Source organism: Magnolia sinica, chromosome 12, assembly GCF_029962835.1.
Source record: "Magnolia sinica isolate HGM2019 chromosome 12, MsV1, whole genome shotgun sequence".
NCBI lineage: Eukaryota > Viridiplantae > Streptophyta > Magnoliopsida > Magnoliales > Magnoliaceae > Magnolia > Magnolia sinica.
The window spans coordinates 38,072,223-38,095,588 of record NC_080584.1 but is presented as its reverse complement, the minus strand read 5'-3'; the positions used below and the strand labels follow the sequence as shown (position 1 = coordinate 38,095,588).

The 23,366-nt window shown below is 41.0% G+C and overlaps 1 non-coding gene across 1 annotated transcript; it reads left to right on the top strand.

The window, feature by feature from the left end:
- Positions 1-22,296: 22,296 nt before the first annotated feature.
- On the top strand, positions 22,297-22,404 carry LOC131222080 (small nucleolar RNA R71). The gene has a single exon (XR_009159787.1). It is a non-coding gene; the product is annotated as a small nucleolar RNA R71 (small nucleolar RNA).
- The last annotated feature ends 962 nt before the right edge of the window (positions 22,405-23,366 follow it).

Here is a 23,366-nt window from a genome sequence, read left to right as displayed (position 1 = left end):
ATAATTGATTGATTGATCCTATTTTTCATCCGAAGGAAAGAACAAATATAGGATCAAGGGGGCATCTGTTGGAGCATAAAAAATAATAATAAGATACTATGAAGAGATCAAAACACAAAGAAAAAAGAAGGAAAAAAATGATGATGATAAGCAGTGTGTTACGTGCCCCATGGCACAAATATTGAGGGTCTACACGTGTAAAGGTCTATAAATACCCCACTCCCCATCTCATTTACACACACAAGAGATCAAAACCCACGAGAAGAAGATCTTCGAGTACCTCTAACAGGTACTATGGAGAAGAAGGAAAAGAACGGAGATGATGGACATAGTCCATTGCACAAGACCGCGAAACAACATGTTGTTGCACGGGGATTGACACAAAGAATGCATATGCTATTGAGATTATCAAATTCCTGCAAGTGCAAGTGTTCTCTATAATTCAGTGTTCTTATACAAGAAAATGTTATTTTAAATGAATAGGAAGAGAGAATGGAAGATGTTCAAATCTGCACAACACTTCTCTTGCTGAGATGAATACATCGCGAGCCGAAATGCTACTGGAATCGATATTTGAACTTATCTAATATTTGTATTGCAATGTTGTATATACTTTATCTTAGAATCAAGGGATAAAGAAGATGTAAATGAATTCAGAATTAATAAAATACATGGTGATGATTGTGCTCTCTATCTTTCTTTGTTGTTATTGAATAAGATAATTTTCTGAATCAAATACATTTATTTCTTATCGAAACACAGTTGCTTAAGTTCCTCCATCAGTAAAGTGCAATAAGCTTACAATGCACGAAGCATGGTGAGATTGAACTGGTGCATCTGGGCCCAATGCAATTGTTCGTACCAAGTCAATTCATGAGCTTCACTCACCCTTGTATAGTCTCCTTTGGCCGATACTTGTGGTTAGAGATATTCAGAGAGCAGTTCAGAATTGAAGGTAAGCTCAAGATAACGACATCTCATAGATTATAGGCGCTTCAGCTTTTGAATGAGTTCTTTAAATGTAGCCTCCGATTTGTCCATTGTTGAAGCTTCTTTAACGAAATAGTTTGCATCAAAGAGTAATGAAGATTGGTAGAATTTTGCCAAACCCAATCAAAAATTTTCTTCAAATAGCTCTCTACAATGGCAATGAAAGAAGAAGGATTGGAAGCCATCTAAGCAAGACAGAGTTATAAAGATGATGTTAGTGTGAAGTCAAATGGGGTTTAGATCAGTTTAAATATGTGATTTTGGCACCCACGATTCAGAGCACTTATAGCAGGAAAAGTGATGCATGTTCTGAGCAACTAGGGATGTGTAATAGTTAAGGCTTTAAACTCAGTGCAGGCCCACGATGTCTCGGATTTTGAGAGCCAAGTTAGCAGTTAGTTACAAAAGAACAAAAAATAAGCTAAGGCATGTGAAAAATAAAAGAGGCTCAATGACCGATCGTATTGATAAATGATTTTTAATATATAAAAAAATTACAATTCAATAGAAGAAAAGTGTCGTAACGATGCGATTCTCATCTCCAATTGGCCTTTTGCTACCTGTAAAGTAAGCCTCATGTTTAACTACAGATGGACGAAGTTGACCAATGGTGGCTATTTGAATCTTAACAAACATTGCCAGTCTCTTAACCATCTCCTTTCAGCGGATGTGCTCTGTATGTTTCTCCACATAGTTCCTTTTTAAAGTCATTAGCTTTACTTTCAGAGCTGCAATTCTAACCTCCATTTCCTCTAGCTCGGCCCCAGAGGTCTTCAATTTAGTGGTTCCAGTTGCAAGGTCTTTGACGATATCGTTGGCAAGAGCCATTTGGGACTCTGTTGTGGAATGTTCTGATTCGATTCAGTCGACACTAGTACATACATGGTTGTGTGCTTTGAAAAATCCCAAAAATTCGTGAAGAATTGGTAGTTTGTCTACCAAGCTAGGATCTGACCAAGAGCAAACACAATATAACTTGACCAATCGTTTGAGCTTATTGACCATATTAGCAGTCAAAGATCCAAATGATCTCATTTGTAAGAGGATTTGAAGTTCTGCTAGGAGATTTTGTAGACTATTTGAGAGGGAAGGCGACTCAGCCATAACAGTGTCTCTACCAAGGGACTTTTCGGACGAAGAAATGATATTATCATATGAAGTCACATCTTCATCAAAAGCTGCGAGATTCGGAGCATCACCCACCATTGTTGGGATACAAGATGGTAGCAAATACGAATCGGGCTTCGGGACATCGATCACTACAATTTCCTCAGCCACAACATCAATTCTCTCACAAGCTAAAGATTCTTAAATGGTTAGAGGAACTTGTACGTCGAGTGAAGGAATTTTTGGCTGAGAAGATGGTCTTTCACCAAAATGGTGAAGGAGGGGCGCTTCTTCTTCTTCTTCTTGATCAACAGCAGTAGGAGGCGTCGGGGGTATGTCAATCATATATTTAGACTCTGTAGGAAGATTCATGACCTCAGGAGAATTATAGGATGGGAGAGCTTCAGTGCTGACCATATTCTCAGAATCAACGGTCTAGACATCAGCGATCTCAGGAGCATTAGTCTCTAGTGGGTGATGTTGCAATAATTGCACCACAATGATTTGTTTGTCAGCGGCCGATAGCTCCCTAGTAACCATAAGAAGAAGGGATAGTTAGTCAATGTGAAAATAAAAAATATTTAAGATAATTATATATAGGTGTATAATTTCCACCTAAATCAAAACAGACGGTGTAACTGATGGATCGTTTGTCCATAACCTAAGGATTTTTTATAATCATTGCCAGCACTCGCCTCTAAGTAAGGAATGGTGGCAGATTGGTATGATGAGGAGTAAGATACTTTTCATCAAAAGGGAGATCAAGATTATTTAGCTTTCCATATTCTGCCACCATTTATTCCAGCATTTGTTATAATGAGCTTCCTGGTGACATTTCAAGCCTTCCTCGATTTCTTTTGAATAATCAGCAATGGAGAGCCCTAGCCAGTACTTAATTTTGAAAGATTTTTCAAAGGAAGTAGAGCCTTAACCGAGGAAGCACCTGATGTTCGTCCCAGGTTTAATGGAGTCGGCAACAATCAATTCACAATTATTGACTGAGAAGGTGGATCGACACGTTTGAGAACTAGGACAGGAGGCCTTGGAGGTGGACCAAGTGGAGTTCCCAAATCAAGGATTCTCTTTGGAGCTGATGGAGATTAGCGAATTGGTGGAGGTGCAGGGACAACATAAATCTTCACCATTATTTTTTGGTGTTTTAGAGGAGCAGCTACTGCTTCAGTCGGTGAAGTGTGTGTGTGTGTGTGGGGGGGGGGGGGGGTGATGTCACGGCCAAATTTGTCCTCGACTTATTCATTCTTCAGCTCGGTGTACTGTCTAACAAAGGTGATTCCCTTTTCTTTCCTTTAGGCTCAATCTTTAAAGAAAGTTGAGCCAAAATTTCTTTTCGAGATTTATTCAGTAACTTTTGATAATGGCTCCCCCACCAAATGATGAAAGTATCCATTGCTTGTAAATGATTTGGATAGCAGGAAAGATTAAGAGCTAGGTTGGCTTCTTGAAAAAAAGAGTGTAGAGACTGATAGAGCTCGGCATTGTCGACAACCAACCGACTGAAAGAGGTTTTGTTGCAAGTTTTCCAGGTGAATGGATAGGGGACACATTGAACTAAACCAAATTTCCTAGTGAGAAAATTCGGGCAATACTATTTGATCCCGGCCTTGGCATTTTTAGAAGAATTAATTGTACCCTCCATAGGGAAAGTCACGACAGATGAGGTAACTTTCCCAAGCCAGGTGTGTCTGGGATGCCTTGTGCTCGTTCTCTTGCATGAATCATCTAGTGAACTAGCCAAGGCCATATTCTCCATCATGAAACAGAGTGAACAACCGATTTTATTTGCTTCTTCTCAAGGAAAAAATAATGTACTCATGTACACTGAAATAGATTGAGTTTCCTAGGGAGAGTTGATGATGTGCTCGCCATAGGATGTATAAATTGCTTCAAAATGGATGGAATGATGTATAAGGGAATGATAAAAGTACTCATAAATCCACATCTGAAGAAGCCACAGTGTTCCTCCTCCCATAAATAGACCTTTGATGGTCACTTCATAAATTACTTTGTACAGGTGGTCGAGTACAAAAGACATGAGGACAAGTTTTCAACCCTGGGCAAGGGCCTCGGCTAGAGGAACATATTCAATGGTAATTTGCAGGGCATTAACACAAAGTAAGTGATGACAGATCCAAAGCAACAGAAAAGTTGTGTTCCTCATAATCGACTAGTCTGCTACGATTACAGTAGGCCTGCATGAAGTGAGAATAGGCTTTGCTAGCCTTGTTCGAGAAGCGCTTGGCTTCTTTCTAGGTGAAACTTAGATAAATGGCTTTACCAAAAGAGAGAAGTTAGGTTAAAGCCATGATGTCAAAAATGGTTGAACTCATGGGATCGCAGTTCAAGAAAAATGCATTGGTCCATGTACTCCAAAATGTTAAAGTTGCGACAAGAAGAGATGGATCTGATGGGTAGTCATAAACGGAGAGCTTGATACACTCATAGATGCCCGATTCTCTCATGTTGTCTCATGTTGAGATGAAACGCAGGCGAACCAAACATCCCACTCTAGAGAGGCTTTGGCCATGATCGAGGGTTCTTCAAAGCATTGGTAGAATCAAGGATAGACTCGAATTGGATAAATAAAGTTTCGCCATGGCAGATGGGAAACAAAGGGTCCATTATACAAACTTCTTCAATGCCCATTGTTTGAGTGAATGTCGGGCCCATACAGTAGTAGTCTCCAATGGGTGATTGAAAGACTATCTTGTCGATACACTGTGACAAGATCATTTTGCTGGAACAACAAGGTGGAAGATGAGGAGTCATCCATTGCTCGAGAAAATGATGAAGTTCAGAGTTTTTTGGAAGAAGAACGAATAAGGGCGTAAGAATGAAATGGATTTCAAAACAATGCTTATATCAACAAAGAGAGAGAGAGAGAGAAGCATTAATTAGGGCATCAATGTGATTGTGTGGGAAACGATGTAAGAGCATGTGTCGATACGAGGTTTGACTCTTGCTTTGATAAAGTGCAACAAGCGCTGACATGTTATGAGGAATCGGCCGAAGACGGTTATCGGCTCATTGCCATGTGTAGGTAATAAATGCTACATTAATGAGGGGTCACACGTCGCTTTCACCTTTTTATAAAGGTAAAGCGACATGGAGGGCAATGTTCATCCCCATTATCATCATTAGTCATGAGAATCAATCAAAATAGATTACGTGTTATCTGTCCAAATCTGTATGGTGTATTTGAATATTTAAAAAAAGATTTCTTAATGACAATAACAAGGACGTATCAAATAATGCCATGTCACTATCTAGAGGGACAGATAGAGAAAAAGTCATTAAGGAGCGGTTACAAGACAGATGGCAAAAGGAGAAACTGAGGAAGCTCGGTAGTGGTGAACGGTTATGGCAACTGTCAGAACGTGAGAAGGATCCAGATGGCCTGATTAAAGCTATAAATAGTAAAGGAATTCAACAGGAATAGATTGTCTCATACCAACCCAATCAAACCAAACATTACCTTTCAATTATCCTTTTAATTACCAGTCAATTTACATTCCATAGTGTAATCCTTTACTTTTCATGTCAAGCAAATTATATTCCTTAGTGTAATCCTTTACTTTCTACCTATTATTTAAATTTTGTAATGTAATCCATAAAGCTAATCAAGTAGCTAGTAATTTTTAGCTGTAATTTGAATCTACTTTATATGTATTGAAAAGTCTTTTTGTATGGAAGGCAAAGGTGTAACCCATCATCAAAGGATGAACCCCACCCTTTGAATATCACCTAATCCTGTTTACACATTGAACAAGTAATTGAATAACAACTAATCTCATTAGATCTTGGCCATACACTATGTGTTCGCCTATCTTGGCGCTTTGGGTCATAGCTATTCGGTTTAAATTGAGCTACAAATTTGTTTTTGTCATGCCCGCACACGTACAGCCGAAAACCGACCACTAACATACGTGACATCCCTTCATGTCCATTACCACTACATCAGCGGCATTATGTTACCACAAATATTGACTTCACAGGATTTATATATTTGGTTCAAAGTAAATGTTCTCCCCATTGGTGATTCTACAATAATTGCTTTACTGAGGTTTATAGGCTTCAACCCTAGTCGTTTCATTACGGTGCTTGAAATAAAAGATATCTTAGCTTCATAATCAATTGATATAGCAATGGGTTTATCAGCTACATCGATTATACCTTCAATGATGTTGTTATCGACTTTGTGTTCTTGAGCAGCTATTATAGCATACACTTTAGCTTAAGGGGGTTGCTGTCAGAGAGGTTGTCCAACTTGATTATGTGATATTGAGGGTTGAGCTTCTTACTGAGGCCGGTTCTGCGGATATTACGGTGGTCGAGGAGGTTGGGATCGTGAAGTGTGTGGATAAGCAAGTAGTGGTTGATGTGCCTGGGAAGAATGCCCGTATTGTTGAGATGATGCAGGAAGTTGCAAGTGAAAAGGGGCTTGTTGAAGCGGTTGAACCTAACCAATATCTTGTAATTGAGTTCTACGTTTTTATCATTGTGTCCATACTTCAAACTAGTCCTAACTACTAGGGACTAAAACTTGAGCATTAGTTCATTGCCTCTTCTATAATGGTTTTTGTTCACTAGGTGTAACCCTAATCTAACTCCCTATTTCTTTCACATGAGCGCGAAACTTCAGGTAGCATTCATTATCTCTCTCAGCCTGAAGAGTTTTGTCAACAATTTTGAAATATTTTTTTATGTAATCGCAATAGAACTTGGTTCTAACATTCTGATGGACACCTTCAAACCTTAAAATTTTATGGACAGCTTCCGTGATGCCCCGAATCCCGCACTCGACTTCCATACACGAAGTCCCGAGTTCGGCGCACCACAAGGAAGATTTTTTATTGAATTTTTTTGTTGTTGTATATACTTATAATAATAGTTGAGCATGAAGATCCATGATTAAAATACCAAGCAACACTCTCCATTATAAATCCTGATAGTTACAAGTACAATGCTCTCCAAAAGGTACACGACGTCAACATTGTCAAATCGAAAAATAGATACAATGTATTGAAAAATCTAAGTCTTCTAAGCTACTCCTGCCCTGAAAAAAATGGGAAATAGAAAGCTTAGGCAAAAAGCCTAGTGAGTACACATGTGTGTGCAGTGTGTCCTACATGCAAGCAAGACAAATATGCCATGAGGAAATCAAGTATGGTGAAAGGCGTGTAGCACGTAAGGTATGATGTCATTGCCAATGCAATGCATATGCATCATAGTAATACTCCGAGTCAATACAACCAGCATCACCAAGTCATATTTTCATTTCTCCTATACCGCAGCCATAACCGTAATACACACATCCATAATCATATCATCATCATCATATTATCATGCCATATCATAACTGTATATCTCAGGAAGCACCATTGTCACACTCCAAACTCAGAACCGGGCTGACAAAATTCCCGATCACCGAATCTGGCACCGACAACCTCTGTAGAACACCATTCTCGGCTCCCAACGCTCATTCGCTAGGTTCCGATCCTGGGATGCTACGAGGAGGATTTTCAACACTAGTTTGATTCGTAATAAGCATAACCAAAGGCATAAAGCACAAATAATAACTAAAAACTTCATCACATTTCTACTATGATCAAAAACTTTACAAGTACAATGAGCATAAAGGGAAATACAATGATAATAGACAAAAAGCTCCAAGATGATTTGCTATGCGCTCCTGCCTCAGCGCTGCTGCGGTCCAATGTCACCTGCACACAACGGTCGTGTATAAGCTTATAAAAAGCTTAGAGGGTGGTGTAAGTGTGTGCGTAAGGTAGTAATACAATTATGTAGTATCAGAGTAATGCAAAATATATTAATGAATCCATGAATGTTATTAGCCATACCAAGGCCATGCAGTGCAAAATGCAACTCAAGCATGCGAATCCTCATCTAAGTCCCCATATCAATACAACTCAACTCTGAAATATAACCGACGTTTAGTATACTTAAAGTCAGATTGTTGCCCCATGGCGCGTAATAAGGTGAGTGGAAAAGACCTTACTATTCGCCTGTCAATATCGGACTCAACTCCTCGATAGCGGACCCACTCCTTGAGCTGGTCAAACTCAGCCTAGCTTTGCCCCCTCCTCTCGGGCGGGTAAGGCCCCACCCCCTTCCAACAGACCATGACACAGTTGAAAGCGCGGCCTTCTGATAATCAGCACTCAGCGCCCATGCACCTACTCGGTCTAGACGTTGGAGCAACCTCCTGGTACCGTAAGGGTTTAGGGACTTTCACCTAGGGATATCTATAGCACCCCATGTAGAACAAGATTTCCGGTATGCAGTCGTGCCAACCACGATATGCCTGTGGCGGCTATAGCCTGATGTCGCTAGGGCATATAGTATACATGTCACACAATGTGAGATGCATGAATCATGTAATCCAGTCATACAGTAATCATGCGCGTACTACGCGCTCATGTGGGCATCTCCCTCTACTAGGGAGTCCTATAACAATTCGTCCAATGGCATGCGCTATGATCAATCACTCATCTCATCACAAACATGTAGATAATGTGTATGGGCATGTATTATGATGTCATGTTGTCACATACTCATAATCGATATTGATAACCAGCGTCAGCCTCGGTAATCGGCACCAATAGTTAACATTGGTAATCGGCGCCGATAATCAGGGTCAATAATCGGCGTCGGCCTCGACAATCGGCACCGATAATCATCATTGATAACCGACACTGATAATTAGGGTCGATAATCAGCGTCGGCCTCGATAATCTGCACCGATAATCAAGGTCGACAATCGGCGTCGGCCATGGTTATGAAGTCATTCGTCCACAGCGAATGGGACCCACTTATTTGGGTCAACCCACGAAGAGAATGGGCCTAACAAGGCCTAAGGGAAGGTCACAATGAGGACATCTAACCATCATTTCTCATCAATGTGGACATCAAACGAACATTTCTCCCACGGGGTGACCTACATACGGCTAAACATATAGTGGGCCCATGGCCTCACGTACAATCAGATGGGCCTCATTTACATCACATAGGCCTCGTCATATGGGCCAACATACATCACATCGGGCCTCGAATACACACGACAGGTGGGCCTCGCACCAGCACCTTGAATACATCTCAATGGGCCTCTTATGTTAAGCGGGCCACATCACATAGGCCACACTATATGGGCCACACCAACGGGCCTTCACGTACATCAAATAGGTCGCACCAATGGGCCTCATGTATATCAAATCAGGCCCAGCCTTATGTATATTTGAGATCCAACCTATTCAGAAGCTAACATGGAGATAAATGAAGTGAAAGCCAAATATCGGCTTGAGTGGGAACCACTGTGGCTTCTAAGAAGTTTTAAACGGTGGATGCCACTGTACCCCATTATTATTGCCAATGGTGGGGTTCACTTGAACTTTAGATCTCACTCATTTACCCCATGCCATGGAATGATCTCACAAATGGTTGGGCAGTTTGGATACAACACATGTATCATGGTGGGTCCCATAGGCAGATGGCATGAATGGAATAAGTGGGGCCCACAGAACTTGCCGCCGGTGGTGGGGCCCACTTATTATCGTGCATAGCGGCACCATAGCTGCCGTGTACATGTAGCTGCTGCTGCTTAAAAAGGGCTGAGGTGGGTCCACGTAGAGCCCACCCTTATGAACATATATATAAGTACATAATATAATATATATATATATATAATATATATAAATATCTGCTACCAATGCAGCTTTTTTTGTGGGTATTAAAAGAGGGCAGCGGTGGGTCCCATGTAGGGCCCACCCTCATCACATATATATAAATACTATATTATAATATAATATAATATATCATATTATATATATAATATATTAATATTATATCCAATACAAAAATCAACGTCTAGGCCCTGGACGGCCTGGACTTACACGTACATCAAGGTAGCCCACATGTGGGGTGGGCCCCACCGTCCAAAGATGGTGGACGACTGGATAAAACACGTACACTGGTGTGGCCACCAGAATGGATCGATGACGTGGGTGGGTCCCCTGGACCCCACCGTCAGCACACGCCCATGTCAGTACACATATTCCATGTTAGCCACCTCCACAAGGATCGATACCAAGACCTCAAGTGTTGAAACGAGGTATCTTTTACTCAGCCCACCACTGGAGTTGCCCTAGGTTCAAATAAGGATCTTTCACTCGGTCTGCCCTAGGTGTGGAAAATGGGCCCCACACGGACGTGGCCCCCACCATCCAGAGACGGTGGACGGTTTGGATAGAACACATACACCATGGTGTGGCCCCACACGTGGGGTGGAGGGCGTGGATTGTTCCCATGGACCCCACTGTCCATACACACTCCACTGTTAGCTACTCCCACTATCAACCTCACTACACTATTAGCCACCCACGTCAGTCCACACTCACCGTCAGTTAACACATCACTGATAGTTGCACCCTCCACTAGTGCATCCGCCAGGACTGACGGTGTGGATGCACACCTCATCGAGGTGAGTCCCACATGGCCCACCTATTTTGGATTAGCATGATATTTGTGTTTTACCCATGGCACGTACCAGCCATGAAGACAGTGGGGTCCACATCAATGGATGGCGTGGATCATGCATCAAGTGGGCCATAGGCCATCATACATAAAAAAATAATGGAGAGAGGGAGAGAGAGAACGGAGAGGGTGGAGGCACCCCGCCACTATGGGCCCCTCTTTGATACAAAGCATACACCAAGGCGGGTCTCACGACAAGTGGGCCCTTAAATCACAAAAAAAAAATAAGTGGAGATCCAAGATCACCCACTGTTCCTTCTTGCTCCCTAGGCTTCCTTTGCTCCTTAGCTTCGATTCCAACGGAGGAGATGAAGTTTGGATGGTTGAGATGGTAGATGAGGGGGGGTAGAAAGTGGGCCACACTTGTAGCTTGGGAGAGATGGGAGGGGCTTAGACGTGAGCACCTCTCTTTGCTTGGGATTGAGTTTGAAAAGAGAGAGAGAGAGTTGTAAAGAGAGAGATGTGATAGAGTGATGGATGGGAGAGAGAGGGATGGGTGTGTAAGGCCTTTTTAATTTTATGGTTGCTTGGTGTAAGAAAGATATGGGTGGTGTAAGAAACTTTTGACTTTGGGGTTGCTTAGGGATGGGTGAGAGGTGATGGTGTACTTAACATGATGGGATTGATTGATGTGATAAGCCGTAGAGATTCTCTCGGAATTCGCACGCACGGTGTTTTTATCGCACCGAACGCTGGCCCACATCTCCTGACCAATGTATCAGATCGGCGTGCGAGACACGGCATCGGAACAGCAGCGACGGCGCAGTTGCTAAGGTACAAGTCTCAATTTGAGTCGATTCAGGTTAACGGCATATGACTCAAGGTCGCGTGCAAATACCGGTTAAGGGTCGAAGGTTACCGAAATTTGACTGAAAAGACCGCAGAAGTCCATGGAACAATACGGTCTAGGATACGAGCCTTACAACCATGGTCGACACCCATGTACCAGACACTAGCAATCGACCTCGCATACCCGCCCTATGGTGGACTTCCACCAACTGTATATCATGGAAAACACCGTGGTCAATACCCATGCACCTGACACCAGTAATAGACCTCACATACCCGTCCTACGGTTGACTTCCACCCGGCATGCCAATAGCAGACTTCATTCGTGCTTCTCCTTACCAACGAGTCAAACCGATCTCTGTTTGCACCTCAGCCCTTATGCAGGTTGGACACACCTCTTCTCAACCCAACCTCATAAGTGGGAGTCAAATCCATGACCCATGTATCCACTCGGCCCAACGGTGAGGCAACCCTAACTAGCTTAGGGGTTTAGGGACTTGCAACCCAAGGGGCACATCATCCCCTACTATTTCTGCACTTTCGGTGTCCCGTTCATTTTCAGGGATAACCCAAGTCATCATCATAGATGTACATTTCATTGTCAAGATCCAACTCATATTATACGGCACGACTATGGTATTTTGATCATCATGTATGTCATGATTATACATGAATTCAAGCAACCATGATAAGGCATACGTTCAAGTGCATGTGGTATGCATATAATGCCATGAGTTTAGGGTCTGCTTAACCTTTAAGGAAAAAATGACGTATAATCATCATATGCCACTATCAACTATATCAATCCATGATCATGTGACTAAAATGAAGAGGGCATATCTTACACATGAACAAATGTATTGAAGTACACTTGCACATACCATCATTCCATGGTACATGAGTATGATCAATATCAACATGGTTACGTATATGAATTTAGTATGCTAGGGAGTGGAATAACATTAATCAAGTATTAAATCACATGCTTCTATTAACCACAATTACTGATCATCCATAATAATCATAATCACGAACATTAATTGTAATAAGAGTTACACCATATCCTTCGCAAGATAGATATTCCATTAGTGGCTTTGGCCCGATATGATTTTCTTCTATTGGGATCACATGGTTATACCTTAACTGGGCCTTATGGTTAATGAGTGGTGGTGATGCAAAGTACATGCACCAAGTGGTTATTAGATGAAAGGCTTAGACATAACATATAGTAAATGAACCACAGGATGAATGGTATTGGCGAAACTCATATAATGTAGTGAACTTCATCTTCACGTGGGTTGTTAGTAGATTGGATTTACAAATAATTATTGTAGCAGTTCTACAATGGTTTGAAAGGCACATGTAAACTTCATAAGATATAGTGAGCCCTAAGTTGAATGACTTGGTATATAATATACACATAAGAGTTAGTTACGGTTGGATAATGCGGGTTTATCTTATACAACGTAGTGGGTCCTACTTCCAAATGGTACTACAAGGAGATGGGTCCACACATAAACATTACAGTGGGTCCCAACAAGTAGAAAGTATAGGTATCTCATATAAATTAAGGTAGTATAAGGAAGAACACTTCAGATGCACAAGGCACACAATAGCGGGCTCCATGATCAAACTGTTTGGTTGGCAAAACAATTGAGCAGTGTAGATAAAATACATACATTAAGTGGGTTCACAAGTGTTTGAAAGTTATACGTTCAATTAACACTATTTCATGTTATCTGACTTATTTAGGAATTGGATCTAGGTCATTTTGGAATCATATTCTACAATTAGCTAGACTAATAGATGAATGGTGAAATATGCAATACTCACATCAAGGTAGGGTCCATAATCAATATGACACATGCCCTAAGTTTACATATAGAAGAGGTTACACCATCAGCATAGTCCACGAGTCTGAGTAATTAAACAATTCTCATATGCCCACATAGTCTTATGGCCACTCCATTATCAGAAGCCCGTATAGTTGAGTAGCCACACAAATGTCACTCTACTTGTCATAATAAAGGATTTAAGGTCACATGGTTACTTATTTTTTTTACTACACCATAACTCATACATCTATGTGCAACTATTTTATTAAGCTCCCACATGGTCAGATTGTTGATGCCATAATTTCACTTGGTTGAGTGGACATACAATTAGTATATAGTCTAGTGACCGTATCTCAAAGCATCTAAGGCACAATCACAAGCATACCCACCATACCTGGTTACACTATGTTACACTAACTCCTAAACTATGATCGCCCTATACTTCATATGGAGAATGACTCAAATTCGGTGTCACATGATCAAGAGGCCAGGAACTAGCTTTCATCACATCAGATATAGTTTACTAGTCCCCGCATCTGCCTCACTTATGAGCATAATGTAAGGGTTGTATTTATGTCGCATGATACCGAATTGAGGGGCACTCCATTATCAAGTTGTATAATCCAACTCATATCATAATTTTTATGACTAAGAAAATCTGCACATACAACCTGATTTTCATGGTTTAGGTGACTATGGCTATGCCCATAAGCACATGGTCATGTCATTGGATGATCACCAATGCCACCTAACTTCATGTAGTTGGTTGGCCTTATGTGCATTTCACAATCATACGGTTAGACGACTACATATACTTCACAATTTCATATGATTAAGTGGCCATACATACGTCACATGCCCACATGATTAAGGCGCCAAACACATATATCACATCCTCACACCACTAAAGTCACATATTTATTATAATTAAATGTATTTAACAATTTAGACACAAGTCACATGATCCTATTACTTGGGGCCGCACTCTAACCAAAGTGCCAAGTGATTAAGGGTTGCCACAATCAGCCCATTTAAGGGATTAATCATCATTACTTCAAAAATTACACTACTAGTTCGATACATTCAACACATGGAGATTACAAACTCCTGTTGAAGAGGCCCAATAACACATGGAGATTACAAACTCCTATTGAAGAGGCCCAATAACACATGGAGATTACAAACTCCTATTGAAGAGGCCCAATGGTTGGACCAAACAAGGCTACTACTGATGGGCCCACATGGCATTCACTCAAAATGGGCCTTAACATTCTTGGGCCCACACATCAATGAAATTTACAATGGATTTTATGTGGTGGAGCTCATAGGGATTTCCCATGAGGTTAAGTTGTGTGTGACCCACTTAAGACTTAGGTCTGCTTTGATTTTAGTCCAAATGCTAAAATGATATGAGGAAGTGGATGGTCCGCATGGATTAAATAGATACACCATGGTGGTCTTAGGTTGGATCCAATAGTTAGGTACTTATTCTCACAGCCTTGTATTGTATGGTCCAATTCAGATTTGATTGACTGATCTTTGAGAAAATGCCCTAAAGGGGACCCGATACATGGGCTGGATGGGTTGAATATCTAATACATCATCAGGATGGCCCATAACAAATTTTTAGTGATGAGAGTTCAATTCGCATTATTTCAGAATTTATAACTATCTAATCAGTGGATGGGCCTGAGTCTTGGTAACATATCATCAAAAGGGTTAATAAAATAGATAAACGATGAGGATCTTAAATATATATCATGTCATAACCATGGTGGATTAGTGGCATAACACCTATATCAAAGTGGGCCATACCACACACAAGTTGAGAGGTTTACCCTCCATTAAATATTCATAATCATTTGTTGGGCCCACAGAGATGTGGTTCATAAATCCAGCCCATCCATTATGTGTGTCCCACTTGGTTGAGGGGTCAGACCAAGTTTCAAATACATCCAAATTTCAGGTAGACCTAACAAGTGATTTTACATGTTCAAGCTTCGAGTTGTATGAACGGTTCAAGGAGAACAAAGTTACATGGGTCCTAAAGTGATGTATTTATTATACCTACACCGTTCATCTATTTTTAGATATCATTTTAGAAAATTATCCAAAAATGAATCATAACCAAAGATTATCTGGACCTCACCTCAATTAGCAGTGAGGATAATGATTTCAACGTTAAACCATTCACAGGGCCCACCATAACGTTTATTTTCCATCCAATCTGTTCATAAGGTCACAAAGACCTGAATTAAGGGGAAAAATAAAATTTTATATTGGTCTAAAACTTCTGTCCTAAAAATGGTTCCAATGGTAGATGTTCGATCCCTGCTGCTTTTGTAGTGTGGCCCACTTGATAGTTAAATCTATCTTATTTTTCTTCTCAAGCCTTAAGGAAAACTCACCAAATGGATGGACAATTTGGATATAACACATACCTCATGATCAGATTAATGCAACTTCCTTTTTTTATTTATTATTTTTTTTATGGTGTGGGCCACCTGAATTCCATGTACGGCTGATTTTTGGGGGTGACCCATTTTTAAAGGGAACCCATCAAATGCACGATGTAGATGCTCGACAAGCATCAAGGTGGGGCCTGTGGTGGGGCCCACTTCCCTGCTCGTTCTAAGCAGTAGCATCCTCTAGACGCTGGACGTCAGTAGCCAGGGGTGTCAGCCCCTTGGCTATATTTTTTTTTATTTTTTGGTTTTAGTGTAGTTTTTCATAGGTGGGGCCCACATCCTGACTATCCACTTCGACTACTGGTTTCTCCAACTCATAACGGGTCTAACGAGCCCAATATTCAATATTTTTTGACGTACAGAAACATCACAGCAGGCCCTAACAAATTATTACTATTAAAACAATATTTTTGATGGTATGGCCTACCAGAGATTTGGATTGTCTTCATTTTTCGGCTCAATGCCTAAAATGAGCTAGAAAATAGGATGGACGGTGTGGATCAGATACATACATCAAGGGTGGGGCCTATTGTGGGCCTACAGCCCTGCCCTCTCTTGGTCTCAAGCAGCAAGGACGTTGCTTGTTGCACCGTCCCCAGGACGCTAGCAGCAATTAACGTCTAGCACTCTTCTTCTATTTTTTGAATATTTGTGCACATGTGTGCATGGGTGTGTCTGTGATTGGCCAGCCCAATGGGCCAATGCTTGGACGGTTGGATAACTAGTGGGGCCATGTTTTGCTGACCAAGCTGATAATTATGTTTTCTCTTCATCTACATCCTTGTGACCATATATTCATGTATGATTGTTAGTTTACATCAAGGTGGGCCCATGGCTAGTGGGTCCCACACAAGCATTAGATCAAGATAACATTTGTTTCATCCCATCATCTATATGTGTGTAACCATATATCACAATGGGCCCTACCATCAATGGGTCCTACATCATCATTATCATTATCATCACATCATCACCACAATCAATCATCCGAATAATCAAGAAAGAAAACAAACCATAAGAGTGGAGGGGGTATACTCACTTTGATGAATTAGATGGATGGTTGAGATGGATGGAAGGGATGGAATTGATGGTTGAGATGGATGGAAGGGATGGGATTGATGGAGTTGATGGCCCACCAAGATCACTCCTCTCTCTCTCTCTCTCATGTGTAGAAAAAATGGTGAAATGCTAAGGGATGGAGGGGCATTTGTAGAGAAATTGTTAAAATGTGGTTAGATTCAATTAATGTGATCTTGGTTAGCTTAAACTAAGATTATAACAATTAATTCATGATTTGTAATTAATGGTAGATTAAAGGAGCATGAGATGGCATGGTGTGATAATGTCATGCTTAAGGTGTGACATGAAAAAAAGTTGACTTGAGTTGTACATGAGAGAGGGAGAGGTATGGATGTATGACATCACACAATGGGTAGAGATTCTCTCACCCATGTGTGACATGTACATGTGTACATGGCATGTGTTGTGCACATGTGTGGAATGGAGTACATGGCACCTTGCACACATGATATATTAATGATTCTTCACGGCATATCTCACTAATGGAGTATCGTACAAATGCACGGGTGGTACCTATGCGATCGCAGTGATGAGGCGGTCGATATGAAATAAGTTTTGAGGTCTTGGGGTTCCGGTTAGTTGGGTGTGTACTATGAACGGCCAATCTAGGTCTAGCTAAGGGCATCGATCATCGTGTACATATGCATAGAAAATGGTATGGAATGGACGGAATGTTACAGATGGTGTGCAATAATGATGCATGCCCTCGTACAAAGCTCCCTCAAAAGTGACCCCAACAACCAAGTTCGTGCATGAGAAACTCCCTAAAGGTGCAACTTCCTTGCCAAAGCACATGCAATGCGGTGCATGATCGTATTATCCGAGTACTTAATTAGGCTTATTCATACAACAGATTTGGAAAGCTAAGGTACCTCCCTTTATATCATTTACCCAACCGAAAGATCCATCTAGGGTCGTCAATCTTAATTAATCACATACGATAGGCAAGTTATAGGGCATCACCCCCTAGTGTAAAACAGTGGATAGGTAAATTCAAGAATTTATACTAGAGGTCACTACGGGGAAGCTCGTCACCTCAACATATGCCGACAGTTCGAATACAGTGTCCCATACCATCATATTCAGCTCACGAATTTAGGTTACTCACTAGTCACTACGAGGAGGCTCGTCACCCCAGAGTAGGTCGACAGCTCGACCACGGTGTCCCATACCACCATGCCCGGCTCATGAGTCTTAGCAGATCATGGTACCATGGTTGAAATAGGCCTTTACATTGGTAAGTGGTACCTTAAATTCAAGCAGTGATATCCATATATGGTAAACACACAATAGGCCAATCGGTTTATTAGACAAGTTCGATTGGTACGAGCGCACACTGAATTAATTGACATGGAACACGTAAGCACTCCCCGTGGCCTAACCATTGTCAACAATCGTCGTACGACCCAGATTCACCGAACATATCAAATGTGGCGAGACTAATTCAGCCACATAATGGAAATCATTACCGATTGCCTGGACTACGTTGCAGTCCCAATCTTACTCAGATGTAGCATGTAATTTCATGTGAAAATCATATCAGCATTTGATAAACAATCCAAAGAAACATCTCATTTGAGCATTTCATCAAACATATTGAACATGTTACTAAACATTGCAATTTATCCATAAATCATGTAGACGAAATTAAGATTTTATGAAGGAACTATCCATACGGGTAAGGTGATCGAGAATCCTATCTCAATACCCTTATTAAATACAATCCAACAACAATTTCTCATTTAGACATTTTTTTAAACAGTTAAACTATACATTACTGAATACATAGACTAGATTAGTTACGACATGAACTATAGCAATTCATTACACAAAGAGGTCGTGATACATACGACAAGCATAAATCCTAGATTTGTAGTCATGATAGGAACAAATCACAATTTCATATTCATTCAAACATTTCAACAAACACATGGAATGCATCTTATATTCAACATAGTTCACACATGTATAATTTATTGAACAAGTTGTAACTAAGATCATACGACAGCAATCAAGTCAGATATAAATCATTAGCTGACATTGAAAGCCTTGAAAACTATAACCTAAACGTTTATAGTCTACACCTTTCATCGGAATACTTTTTTCAAACTCGGTTCGAATCCTACGCTCCTGAAAATGGATTAACGGGTACCTAAATCATGAAATCTGTTAGCTAAGTTGACAAACGACCATTCTAATCTTAACTACGGCATTAGAGTTTGGATTTCTTACTCAAATCGTAGTTGAAATGGTTCGTGTAGCGATGGTGGGGAGGTGAAACAGCACATGGAGTAGTGGGAGAGAATCCCAGCAACGATCTCCCAAACTCTCTCTCTTCTCCTCACGCTTTTCTCTTATTTTCTCTCTTCTCTCTCCTAAGTTTAGAGAAATTCGTATGGAATGGAAATGGGGTGGTTTAAGGGCTTTATATAGGCCTAGAACTGGTGTAAATGGCCCCAGGGCCATGGTCTACTTAGGTTATAACCAAAGGGCGTCTGTTTTGAGTGGACAGGGTTCATCTAGAGGTCCACTACTCACTTACAGCGTAGGGTAAGTTCCCTGATGACGGATCTATGCCAGGATGTGGTTTTAACGTGATTGGATAGGCCGATTGACCATGAAGGACCTGTATCAGATCAATGGTCCTTGTCAATCGATCAGGGCCACAAGTATACCGATATGTGTAGGGAAATTTCCCTGATCCATGGGTGAAGTTCGGTCAGAAACTGACGGCCTAAAATCTCCAATTTCACCCGCAAGCCAATGGCTCAATTTACTTAAGTTTCATTACGTTTTCTAAAGATATTCGCGTTTCTCACATACTTTGCTCAGGGCTCAAGTTGTGCAGTTTTGAATACTATTTGGGCTCGATTCTCGTGATGGTTATCAAGCCCAATAAGATGGTCATAACCTTATAGTTTTGCGGTCATCGGACTTTTGACGTGCAGTCCAGGTTCGATACAGAGTTTCAATGTGCTCCCTAGAGCAACAGGCTTTTGGGATTTATCCTAGGTTTTCAAGCAGTGTTAAGTTAATGATTTTTATGGTTTTAGGTCTTGCCATTTATATAAGTAGTGGTTCAAGCTAAATCCACCGATTAATCTAGTTCAGTATTTAATTAATTTTTGCCTATATTTCTACAGGATACGATCCTTAGGGATTTCTGCCTAAGGTGGTACTCGGGCCTTTACACGGATTTTTTCGAGACGTTACACACCGTCCCTTGCTGGACGATGCGGATAATACATATACATCACGTGGGTCCCACCGTCCTAGCTGGACGGTGGAAACAAAATAAATACATCAGGTGGTCCCACCGTCCCAGCTAGATGGTGAGGTGAGGCACATACATCAGGTGGGGTCCACGTTGGTGGCCCACCAGCTAGACCAAGCTGATACTTGTATTTTCCCTTTCAACTAGCCTGAAATTGGGCAGCAGTGGTGGGCCCACTCACTGGACGGCTTGGATAACATACAACATCAGGGTGAGGTCCATGCATGTGGCCCACTAGCTTGGGATCAAGCTAATTTATGTGTTTTCCTTCTATTTGGGCCTGTGAGGCCAGCCGGCCATGCAGTCCCAAACAGATAGCAATGGCTGCCGGCTGGTGGACAGTAAGGTGGGCCTACTGGATGGGCAGCATGGATAAAATACTTACATCATGAGGTGGGCCATCAACAGGAGAGATAGAGAGAGAGAGAGACAGACGTGATGATGGAGGGAGCTCTGCCACTATCAACTACCTTCTAAGATACAATACATACATCAAGATGAGTCCCAAATCATATGGGCCCACCAATATAAATCAATGGTGGAAATCCCTTTCCCACCAACAATTGCAAGTCTAGATGACCTTCTTACAATGGGAATCAAAATAAACATAATGATGGGGTCCATAGAGAATGGCCCCATCATGGAATTCATATATGCATCATGGTGGGCCATTGGCCACACCTAAGGCCCAAATGGGGTCCCTACCATCAACCGATAAGCCCCACTTGTCCCATGGATGAAAGAAATATCTAAATCTAAGATCACCCACCGTTGGATCTTCTTTTAGGCTCTTTGGAATGTTAAGCTCCTTGGCTTCTTCTTTGATGGAGGATGATGAAGTTTGAAGGGTTGGGATGAGAGATTTAGCGTAAGGAATAATGGGTTTAGCACTTGGGTGTTTTCTCTCCTTAGAGCTTCTCTTGCTTAGACGGTCACTCTCTCCTTAGTTGCTAGGGGATGGGTAGAGAAAATGAGAGGGAAAGGGGATGTGACGGTTAAGAGGGTGATGGGTGGAGTGATGGGTGTGTAAGAGAGTGATGGGTGGAGTGATGGGCATGTAAGAGAGGAGACATGAGAGTTGACTTTGGGGAGGGTTGCTTGCCTTGGGGGAAAAGAAAGGCATGGGTTTGTGATGGGATGTGTGCTTTACTAGATGTGAAAGGTGGGTAGAGATTCTCTAGAATCTCTTAGAATTCACAACATGCGGCGTTTCCTTAAGATATACACAAGACCACAACTCCTAGCTTGGGTATCGCATTGGTGTGCAAGATGCGGCGCTGGAACCGCGGCGATGATGCGGTCGCTAGGGTACAAGTTTCGAGTCGAGTCAACTCCAATCTACCAGATGTGACTTAGGGTTAGTGCAAATGTTGTCTACAGGTCATGGGTTATCAAAATTTGATAGGAAGGATCACAGGAGTCTAAGGAATGGTATGGACTAGGATATGGGCCTTCAGGGGTTGGGCTGGAAGCATCCCTTTCTCCCCATTCACTAAGTGTGACTCAACTTTTAAATTAATGATGCAAACATTTTCATTGTTGTTTTAAAATCTTGAAATGCTTGCACCGTATTTTGGTTGAATAGCTCTTGGTTTTATATAAACTTTTAAACAGTATCCTCTTGAGGCTTCTTTTGATTTAAGAATTGCGTAAGGGCCTCTTATGGGTTAGCCGTTTGTTCATTCCTCCAACTGAAATTTGGGTAGTTCCTCCAGCTGGAGTTGTGCATATTTGAGGTGGGTCCTCTGAAAGGTCTTTAGTAATTATTTATAGCATTTGATTGCTCCTTCAATATCTCTTAAAAAGAAGGAATTGTTGGGTAATTCTCAGTTGTATGTATGTTACAAGCACAAACACAACAAACAACTTCCGCAACCTTTTCGGGTTCTACCTTCTTAAGTTCTATTGCCTCGACTTTTCTTGTGAGTTTAACCATTCTTGTATTTATATAATCTTCCTCTTTTAAAACATAAATTTCTCCCCTTTCCTTTAATTGAGTAGGCTTAGAAGTGGTAGTTCTTGAGGAGGTATCACATGATTGCACATTTTCAGCAAGTTTATCAAAATAATCCCATGCATCATCAACTTCCTTTTCATGAACTCCCCATTACACATCATCTCCACAAATTGACGCATGGGTGAGGTCAATCCCTCATAGAAAAAACTTGTTATATGCCATATTTCTTAGCCATGTTGTGGACATGAATTTACGAGATCCTTAAATTGCTCCCAACATTGGAAGAAGGTCTCATCCTTTTTTTGTGCAAAATTCATGGTTACTTTCCTTAAGTCATTTGTTTTATGATAGGGGAATAACTTTTTAAGGAACTCCCTTGTCATCTCAGCCCATGTACCAATGGACCTTAGTCTTAAGGAATGTAACCATGACTTAGCCTTTTCTTTCAAAGAGAAAGGAAACAATTTCAGGCTAACTGTGTCCTCAGACACGTTTGGGAAGTGTAATGTAGATATTATCTCATCAAACTCTTTCATATGCAAGTATGGACTTTCATATTCTAGTCCATGAAACTTAGGGAGGAGTTAATTTACCCCTTGTTTAATATCCACAGTTCCTACATTCAATGGAAATATCATGCAGGAAGGTGTACTCACCCCGCTGATTGTAAATAATCTCGTAGAGTATGAGGTGGAGGTGCATTATGCACCTCATTTTCATCTTAAACTTCTTCAACTGGTGGTTGAGGTTGAGGTTGAGGTTAAAGTTGATTTCTAGCCATCACTTCAATTAACTAAGAGGATCTCAAGTAGTGTCTAATCCTGTGATGGATAGGCAACCCTTCGACTAATCCTCCTTCACTCAAAAGACGAAGGGTGTTGTCATGAACCCACTTGGGCATGAAACACTCTCAGCCCTCAAGTAACTAAACAATTAAACCCAAAAAGAAAACTAGAAAAACTAAAACGAATATGAGATCTTTAAAAAAAAAAGATAAGAGAGAGGGTTGGAATAAAATTATCGAATAAGAGTTTACTATGTTAGGATCCTACAAAATAGAAAACAATGTTAGTTCCTAAAAATAATTTTAGAAAAAATCCTAACCTAAAGACATGTAAAAAAATAAATCCTAATCTTAACCTAATTCTAATAATAATTAATTCTAGAAAAATGTAGCCGTAGTCCCCGGCAATGGCGCCAAAAACTTATTTACAACCCCAAGTGCAAGGTCGCGATGTAGTAATAACTCAGTGAAACCGAGGTTGAATCCACAGGGACTAAACTTTTACGTATTCTAA